This window comes from Cricetulus griseus, chromosome 2 (assembly GCF_003668045.3).
Source record: "Cricetulus griseus strain 17A/GY chromosome 2, alternate assembly CriGri-PICRH-1.0, whole genome shotgun sequence".
Lineage (NCBI taxonomy): Eukaryota > Metazoa > Chordata > Mammalia > Rodentia > Cricetidae > Cricetulus > Cricetulus griseus.
This window is the reverse complement of record NC_048595.1, coordinates 299755176-299765661: the sequence shown is the minus strand read 5'-3', so window position 1 is coordinate 299765661 and position 10486 is coordinate 299755176. Positions and strand designations below refer to the sequence as shown.

At 37.6% G+C, this 10486-nt stretch overlaps 1 pseudogene; it reads left to right on the top strand.

Moving 5' to 3' along the window:
• Positions 1-2300: 2300 nt before the first annotated feature.
• Positions 2301-10486, top strand: part of LOC113834196 — a 39443-nt pseudogene continuing 31257 nt past the window's right edge.

The window sequence follows — 10486 nt, the reverse complement described above, 5'->3', positions numbered from 1 at the left end:
CAGAACATTTGACCTACAATATGTCCAGTCTACACAGTATGTTAGAGCGATATTGGTACAGAACTTGTAAGAGTATCTAATCTTTTCTGATTTGACCTAAGACCCACTCCATGAGAAAGAACTCATACTCAACAATGCTTGGCTAACCATGAACCAGAGACTCCACAGTCCAGAAACCCAGAGTAAAATCAAACACTACTGGTTAAAACAAAACTAACTAAAAACTTCAATAAAATGATTCCTAATGAGATTCAGCTGTGCTTATATATCAGTGCCTTATCCAATCATCATCAGAGAGGCTTCCTCCAGCAGCAGCCGCTGGGAGCAGATGCAGAGAATAACAGGCAGATATTCTGTGGAAAGAGAGTCTAAATTGGAGGTCTTTGTCAAATCTCTAGCTCTGAGCTCAGGGAACCCCACAGAAGAGGAGAGAGAAAGAGTATAAGAGTCAGAGGGGAGAAAGGGAACCACAAGAACAAGACCCTCTGATTCAACTAAGCAAGGTTTATATGAATCCACAGAGACTGGGACAGCAAGCTCAGGGCATACAAGGGGTCTGAACCAGGTCTTCTAAATATTTACTACAACTGTTAGCTTATCGATTTTATGAGACTTAAGACTGCAAGAACGAGTGGATCTCTGATTCTTGTGCCTCCTCTTGGAACCCCTTTCCTCCTCCTGGGTTGCTGTGTCCAATTTCAATATGATAAGTTTTCCTTCATCTTAAATATTTTTGTCATGTTTTATTGTTATCTCTTAGAAGCCTGTTCTTTTCTAATGAGTAGCAAAAGGATCTGGAGGGAGTGGAGGTGGAGAGGAATTAGGAAGTGTAGAGAGAGGGGAAATCAAGATATATTGCATAAGAAGACTATTTTCAATAAATGGAAAAGGGGTTAGTAGTCATCATCGTGAGACAATGAGACAAGTTTCATCACTTCTGTTCAGTGATGTTAGAAAAGTTTTGTTCTATGTGCTACCAAATGTTTTATTTAAATGATTATTTTCCTTTTTCTAAATAAGAATATGCAGTCTAAGGTGATAAAGACAATATCTTATCAGAAATTGTAAAATCTGCCATCCAAATCACAGACTGTGACATTCGAGGACTAAGTTCAAGGAAAGCTGGAGTGGGAAGAATGCTCCACCCTCCATGTGCCATAGCTACCCTGCTTCTTCCATCCAGACATCTCAGGTAGTTCATCTGCATCCTCTATCATTATAGGCTGTCTCTTTCCCAACATAAGTTCTTACTACTACAGAAGCCACCTTCCCCAAGACCTTGTTTGATTTATTTCAAATTGTAAAACCATGAAAGTAATGGGCATGTTTTACTTAAAATCAAAAGCTCAATGATTTCATTGTTACATAAACCACTTGTGAAATGCAATGATCATAATTTATAGTTTAACCTCATTCCAAATAAAATGAGTATATTAAGCCAAATGTAAAGCAACCACAATAGTGAATTCTTCACAGATTTAAAGATTACTTACAGGATCCTAGATTTACATCTGGTTCCATGAGAACTTTGCCTTAGTGGTTTTCCTTTATCAAATTTTATACAATGTTTCATTTTGATTCAACAACTATCTCTTTTAGAATGGTAAATCATCAAAACAGATACAATATGTAATAATGTTATATCCTAAATTGGATGTCAAAATTAAACTGGAACTAAGATGTTCAATGTGTTTATAGTTGACTTCTGTGGAAGAGATGCACTGAGAATGTATTGCTGATATTTCAAATTGCATTATGTAACTGTTATATATTGTATTTGTTGTCAGTTTCTAAATGGCCATTATAATTTGACATCGCCAGAGAAAGAAGTATCAGTTCATGATTTTGGATTGTTTCTGGTAACTGTTCAGTGTATTTCTTCATATATGTGCATATACCGTGTGTGTGTGTGTGTGTGTGTGTGTGTGTGTGTGTGTGTGTGTGTGTGTGTGTGTGTTTTCTGTATGTATCTGAAAGCAGCAGATAATCAGCAACTCAGAGGTAATGAGATCCTTTCAAACAATTCAAGGATATTCAGGATGCTAAGATATCGATTGTTCTTAAAAACATTTGTTTTATTTGGGGGGATTATAATTACATAATTATAATTGTTTTTCTCCCTCCCATTGCCTCTCTTAGCTATCTTTCAAATTCATAGTAAAGAGAAATGTTTCCCAAAATTGTTATTGGATGTAGTCTTACAGAAAATACCACTTACAGAATCACAAGTTCAGGATCTCTTCTTCTGCTTATTTTGTTGGTTAAAAACTGTGTGTAACCTCAGAAGACAGCAGGGGGTCATGATTATGGACTTCCTACTCTTCAAGCCCACTGTCATCAAAGTCAAGCTCAGTGTCACCGTAACTGCTGAGCTAAGGGTGTGAGGACAACCGACAGAGACATAAAGTAGAGAACAGTGGGGAGAGTAGCAAAGGCTGTTGATCGCAAGCAATGGGTGTGCTGTGAGCACCACAAGAGCAAAACGGAAAACCTGTTATTTTGTAGGTAGCCACCAGAGTACACGCTAGCATGTGGCTGTCAGAAATGGGATGACTCACCCTGGAGAAATAATTTCACACTGCTGAAGAGTAAACACATAAGCAGGATTGGTGACAGAAAAGGGGTTTCCCAACAGCAGCTCCTGTATTAGGAAATGACCATATCATACTTACTGTGTGAGGGGAACTGTCTGCAGGGATCATTTGATCTTAATATCTGCACTGATACACATGGCTCAGAATCCCTTCAGCTCCATCATCCATGTACACAATTCCAAGAGTGCTCTCTCTGCCTGTTGCTAGGGAGGTGGTTACAATTACTGCACAGACTCCACAGGAAAGTGGAAGATGAGTGGAAATTAAGCATTGGCTCTCCTATACACCCCTTCACTTCCTGATACATTTCAGAAAGTGAAGGGTAGGAATGTTTTAGAATAAATTTTAGGAACAGGGATCTTAATCTGATCAACTATAGGCATGGTGGTTTACTGGATACCTCAAAGTACACATAAATGAATGTTCACCCTGTATTCATCAACTTTCAGATATTATAACAAAATATCTGTGACATCAAAGGGTAAAGATTCCTTTTGGATCATGAAGTTTTAAAACTTTTTTTTTTTATGAATTTGTGACCTGTTGACCCTATTGTTTTGTGGTCTAGGTGAAGCAGTATGTCATGACACACAGTGGGCTGTATAACCAGTCTGCTCACTTCATGGTTGGGAAGTAAAGTAGAGGGACCAGAGCCGCACTGCCTGTTAAAGGTATGTTTCCAGTAATGACAAAACATTTCTAGGTCCCCAACGCTTAATGTTTCAACACCTTCTGGTCAAGCTGGGGCTAAGCCTGTTTCAAATTCTAGAATACCCTATGTAAGATGGCTAGTATTTTGTGAATTCTTATTTTTACAAGTCTTCTTATTATGCTCTTTAAGAGAGTAATTTGTTCTTTTATTTATATATTGATTCAACAAATATTTTAACCTACCTGGTACCATTCACTAGGTAATGGCTTGATACTTATTTTATTGATGAACAAGACAGAAAAGGTTTCTGCCTACATACAAGCTGTATCAGTGACTTTTTAGTACTATGACAAAACACCATAACCAAAACAACTTCAAAAAAGAAGGCTCTCCGGGCGTCGGTGGCACATGCCTTTAACCCCGGTACTCGGGAGGCAGAGGCAGGCGGAGCTCTGTGAGTTCGAGGCCAGCTTGGTCTCCAGAGCAAGTGCCAGGATAGGCTCCAAGGATACACAGAGAAACCCTGTCTTGAAAAACCAACCAAACAAACAAACAAACAAACAAAAGAAAAACAAACAAAAAAAACAGACCTCAAACTGAAAAAAGGAAGAGTAAGAGCAAGGAATAAACAGAGTGTTGGGAGTCTTTTTTTTTTTTTTTTGAGGCAGAATTTTTAAATTTTTTATTATCTTTTTTATTTAAATAAGAAACAAGCTTGTTTTACATGTAAATCCCAGTTCCCTTACCCTCCCTTCCCTCCTTCCCTGCCTCCCACCAACTCCCTATCCCACCCTCTTTCTTCTCCACAGGGAGGGTGAGGCCTTACATGGGATATCTTCAAAGTCTGTCACATCTTTTGGAACAGGGCTTAGGCCCTCCCTAGGGTGTCTATACTGAAAGAGTATCCCTCTATGTGGAATGGGCTCCCAAAGTCCATTTGTATGGTAAGGATAAATATCAATCCACTGCCAGAGGCCCCATGGATTGCCTAGGCCTCTCCACTGATACCCATGTTCAGGGGTGTCTGTACCAGTGCTATTCTAGTTTCTCAGCTATCAGTCTGGGGTCCATGAGCTCCCCCTTATTCAGTTGGAGTCTTTGAAAGGTCACAGTCCACCCCCACTGATGTACTGCCTTTTTTAAGTCTTCCCAAATGAAAGTAACAACTGGGGACCAAGGGTTCAAAGTCAGACAGAACCAAGGAGTCGCATTCTTTTTCAAACCACCTCAGAGCCACAGTTCAGAATGATGGAAATTTTAAAGAAATTGTTCTAAAAATTATGTCTGATAAGTTTTATGAATGAATACTAGACCCCTGTTTAAATATACTTGCCTGGTCTCCATTGGTCCTGGAATTATCAGGAGTATGCAGCACAGAGCAGATGCTTAGGAATCTTGAGCTAATGAGTTTACTGTCATGGGCAATTATAAGAATAATTTGATGTGTGATATTTGCAAAGGAATATATTTTCTATTGTCAAATATTATTTGTAATTTAATAAAATATACTAATATATTTTAAATTATTCAAACTACTTTAGGGTAGTAGATTTTTGGACATGAGCTACAATTTAAAAATATGTGGCAAACAAAAGCAGTTGTTATACTTCATTATAAAGTTGATTCAGAAGTTCCACTTATCTTGATACAAAGTTTAAAATCTTTTCCTATCTCTCTGAGTTTAGGTTTGGAATTTAGGAAACCTTAATACTCACATATATTACAGAGGCCAAAAAAAAAAAGAAGAAGAAAGAAGAAGAAGAAGAAGAAGAAGAAGAAGAAGAAGAAGAAGAAGAAGAAGAAGAAGAAGAAGAAGAAGAAGAAGAAAAAGAAAAGAAAGCCACATGTCAAAGGTTCTGCTTCAGTTTCTGCTGTTCAGAAGGGTGACTGATTTGTCTGAACCACTCAGTAATTCTCAGAGAAAGCCTGTACACATTGTAAACTGAGGCTTCCCTCAGTTGTCATTTCCACCACTGAGAATCATAGTTGTTGAGGTAGAGAACAGATACCAAGAACAATAGGAGACCTTCAACTCTCTCCCATCCTGAAGCTTATCATTTTCTTCTGCTCATCATCAGACTGATTGATAAGTCTCTATTATAATAAACCTGTAAACACTAAACAGTAATGTGAATCTGCACTGTAGGTGTTCTTAAAGAATAACATAATTTTGATGTATGAACAATTAACTAAATCTATTTGTTTTCACATCAGAGATAGACAGTCTCTAGAAGAGCAAAATGGAACTGGAAATAAGTAGTAAATGGCTTACTAAAATCAATTTGTTGTCACCCTTATTTACTTAATAAAGGAGTATGATCAGTCTACACTGGCTTACTTCATTATTGGTAATATAAAAGAATATAGTTTTACTCCCTCGCTTATTTTATATTCCCATGAAAGAAAACAACATCACTAAAGAAATGCTCAGAACAGAAGAAGTTAAACAGAGAAGCTGAAGGAAAGTGTGGTCACAGAGCTACTACAGATCTCAAGTGACAGCAAGAATTTGAGACAGAAGAGTAAATCCAGAGTCTCGTGTCCAAAATCTGAAATGTGAGATGTGATGCTCCTATGAAGGGATAGGACCAAAAAGTACTGAAAAAGCAGAATCTAGAAGATAATATTCTGTGGAATGCAGGTAAGGTGATGATGAGGTGGAGCTTGAGATAGCATGGAGGTAGGCATCCTGCTTAGTAGCAGGTGAGGCAAAGTCCAGTTAGTACGTAGATTAGCCTGTGAAACACTGCAGCTGCAGGATCTCTTTATTTAGTTTAGTTTGAGGGCATTATCCTGGTGTGAAGTCAGATGCCTTGGTACATTTTATCTTCAGAATTCAACAGAAATTTCGATCCTTGCCTAGGGTGACATTTGTTGCTGTAAATCATGATATGCTGGGTTTTAGCTGTGGCTGTAAGCTGAAATATGTCTCCTCTTACCTCCTACCCAGTGGTCTCAGTTCTTACCTATGGAGCTAGTGATGATTAAGCTACATTGCTTTTGGATGTTATAGAGAACTATCTTTCTAAGTGCCTCCTTTCCAATCTTAGACTCTACAGTTCCTTCAGATGGTTATGCTTACTGTCTACTCCTGCTTAACTTATATTGTCAATACTGTAACAATCAGCATAGTTCCCAAGACAGATATCCTCACAACACAGGGTCCCAGAGCCCTGTGACTGTAGGAAGTGGACAGGACATACACTGTAGATGGAGATTCCCTGTCCCAGAGCCACTCTCAAACATACTGAGCCTGTTAGAACCCCCTATGGAAGGCCTCACCTTCCCTGAGGAGCAGAAAGGGTATGGGTTAGGTAGAATGTTAGTTGGGGGCAGCAGGAGAGGAGGGGAGGGACAGGGACCTGGGATTGACATGTAAAAAACTTTCTTTCTAATTAAAAAAATAAAAATAATAAACAAGCTTGGTCTATAGCTCAAGCCTATTACTAACTAGCTCTTACATTTTAAGTTGACTCATATTCCTTATTTACACTCTGCCACATTGCCTCATCTTTATTAACACAGCATGTTCATCTGCTCACTCTTCATCTGACTGGCAACTCCAGATTCTGCCAGTTCTTGCTCCCAGCCTTTTCCTAGTTTGGGTCTCCTGCCTAACCTTATTCTATCTATCTTTTGGACAGTCAGCTTCTTTATTAAACCAATTACAGCAACATATATTCACACAATGTAAGGGAATATTCTACAGCACTAAAACCTGCCTCATTCTGTGGACTGTGTTTAGAAAACAACTTCAAGGTATTAGCAGCCTTATTAAATAGCAGCCTTTCTTCCCTATTGTGATTCCTGAGTTTGTAAAATACCACTTTTGGAGACATTTGTCAAATGGACTTTGAAGCCTATCTGTCCCTGTGCAGCTCTCTTACTCAAGTTGATAATCAAACTTAGCATGATTTGTTGGCACAACAGCAATGACAAGATGTTTATAACATTTCACAATGAAAGTGATCATTTTTCATTGAAACGGCACAAAGAATCAGCATTTATTGGGCCCTATCAAAACTGTATTAATTTTCTTAGTGAATTATGTCTTTTAAAAAACAAACTATTAATATTTTCATAAAATAAGTAAGAGGACATCACATGATATTAGAAGAATTATGTAAAATTTACCCTAATACCTGTTTTGAGATATTTGATCACACTGTGTGAAGTTGTGTCTTGCCTGCCTGAGGCATCTTTTGATTGGCTTAAAAAGAGGTGAACAGCCAATAGCTAAACAGGAGAGGATAGGCAGGACTTCTAGAGAGAGAGAGGAACTTGGGGAAAAAACCTGGGGTGAGGATTTGCCACTAGACTCAGAGGAAGCCAGACATACAGCACTGAGGAGAGGTAACAAGACATGTGACAGAACATAGGTTGACATAAACAAGTTAATCACAGTTTTAAGGGCTAGTAGGGAACAAGCTACAAGTCAAGCTTTCATATTTAGTTATATATTCTCTCTCTGTGTGTGTGTGTGTGTGTGTGTATGTGTGTGTGTGTGTGTGTGAGAGAGAGAGAGAGAGAGAGAGAGAGAGAGAGAGAGAGAGAGAGAGAGAGAGAGAGAAAGGGAGGGAGAGAGAGAGGAGAGAAAGGGGATCTATATGTTTTAATGTTTGCTTTATAACCTCCCTGCATATGCATCATGGTATGAACATACCACAAATTAAAACTCAACTAACAGCAGCCTTAGATTAGGTCCTACTCTTATTACTAAACATTTGAACAACTGGAGTTTGAAGAGATGATATACAGTATAACATGTAGAAAAGAGAAAAAGAAAGGATAAATATTGGGGAAGGGGTGAAAGGAGGCTACAGAAACAAGTTATAAAAGAGGGTTTAAAGATATCCATTTTCATTTCTAACTATGCATGGATTTTCAGTTTGGGCTGTGGGTAAGTGCATAAAAATATATCCAATGATAGATGAAAGTATAAAATCACATGTGAAGCTCCAGAACTTCGGAATGGCTATTCTAAATGCGTAGAAGTTTATTGAAATATATAGACTTTAGGTCTAGTTAAAATTTTATAGTGAAGTTTATTAAATTTTTAATTAAAAAGAAATGACAGCCTAATTTCACACATTAGCAATGTAACTCTATAGGGATTTAAATGTATATCTGTCTTATATAAGCTATTAATAATTCCTCTAGATTATTAAAAATAATTTTTGTCCTGCATTTTATCATACTATGCAATGTATTTTTAAGTACATAGTAGGTCTTTCTCTATACTTTATAATTATTACAATATGATTTATAATGGCTTGTATATTTCCTTATAGCCAAAATGTTAAAAAAATTTCTCAGGTTGCCCCAATGTATTTATGCCTGTGGAGTAGTGGACACAAAGAATAATTTGGCAGCTGGCTATAGAATAAAATGGTGTACTCAATTCTAATAACAATTTCTTATTTTTATATAGCCTTGGTTTTTGGTCACAGAGGAAACTTTTGTTTCTATTTATTTTTAACAAAATTTTGTTGCAGAATCCAGAAATATCTCATAATAACTGAAAAATCTGATGTATTTACTTGGGTGTTATATTTTTTATTTACCCTATATTTTGTCCTTTTTTCTGATTCATATGCCATCACTGCCTATGACTAAAACTGCTAATTGGATGCAAAAAATATTAAAATATGATTATGAGTCTGCTAAAAGAACAAACATGTCAAGTGTCAACAAAATATTGTAAGTCTGCTGTGTTTCAAAGTGAGTCAAAATAAATTGCTTAAAATTGTTCTTTTTAGTGTCTATTTGAGAGAGTAAAAGAGATATACCTGTTAAGTTAACACATTCACTTTGCAGGAGGGCTGTTCATTTTTTGCAATAAATAAATTAATAGTGTAGGTCGTCTTACAATTCTCAGTTTAGTCTGGCTTACTCTGGCACCTCTATAATCAAATATATCCATATAATACTGTAAGCTGCATTATAGTACATTAATAGCTTGTAAAAGGAAATTGATGTAGCATGATGGACTATATTCTTGAAGCAGTGACAAAGTTATCAGTGATAGATGCACTAATGGATATGTTGGATTGTAATAAATATAAATGCAGAATAGCAATTGCAAAGCATTAAAAATGTCATATGTGAGTTTAGGTATTTATGAGCCTAAGCCAGCAGGAAACATAAGCAGCATGTTGCTGTGAGCCATGCAACTCTGGGGTTCTAAGACAAGCAGAAGCCCTTTCATCACATAGGTCAGGCAGCTGGCAAATTGTCACAGCTGTGCCATTGTCAATTAGAATGCCAATGACTCAGCTCTTTGTTTCTCCTGCTTGAACATCTTACTATATTTTCCCCCCTCTGGCCTTGGTGCTTCTCTTCTACAACCTTATGACCACATTTCCCCTTGGTGACTCTCCTCACAAGTTCTGATTCGACTTCCAGGCATTGATTTAAAACTTAGAGATGTGACATCAGGGAAGCATCTCGATCACACCAAAAGGCACTAATATTCCATCTGGGCATTTTGGCTTGTCAGACCCTACAGGCCAGGCATAAATGCTCCACGCTGTTACACAGTTGCCTCTGATTTTTCTAGTGCACCTGCCAAGCTTTCTTGAACCCTAAAGACTTTGTTTAATGTCAGTAAAGTCTGGCAGGACATCAGGGGAAAGAATGTAGGAGAGAACCAAGGACTCATGTGGCGATCATGTTTGCGCGCGCGCGCGTGCGTGCGTGCGTGTGTGTGTGTTTGTGCGTGTGTGTGTGTGTGTGTGTGTGTGTTTCTCCCTTAAATTTGAAGAGCAGCATTAGGGTCAAGTCATAAGCACACTTGTTAGAGGCAGAAAGAAAGAAAACTTAGAATATAATTTGTCCTTAATTACTGATTGCTTATGCACCTCTTGAATGCCAGGTTGAGACTGCAACATTTTATAGTGTCCAGGCATAATAATGAAGTATTATAGTTTCCCAAATATACCATTTTTTGGTTTTCATCTACTCTCAACATTTTTGGCTAATGGAACACATGACTTGCGATCACTTCAAAGTAAGTTACCCAATGGGGTTTGGAATCAGATATTTCCACGTGTTGTTAGACAAAACAAGGACAAGGTCATTTTAGATAGTTACTGGATTTTCCAAAAACAAACAAATATTTTGCAAATATGTTTGTTGTATACCAAAAGAAGCTAGTGTGGAAGCAAACCACATATGAACACACAGAAACTGAAGAAGCAGTCACAGGTCATACACAGAGCTATACCAAGTTTTTTACAAA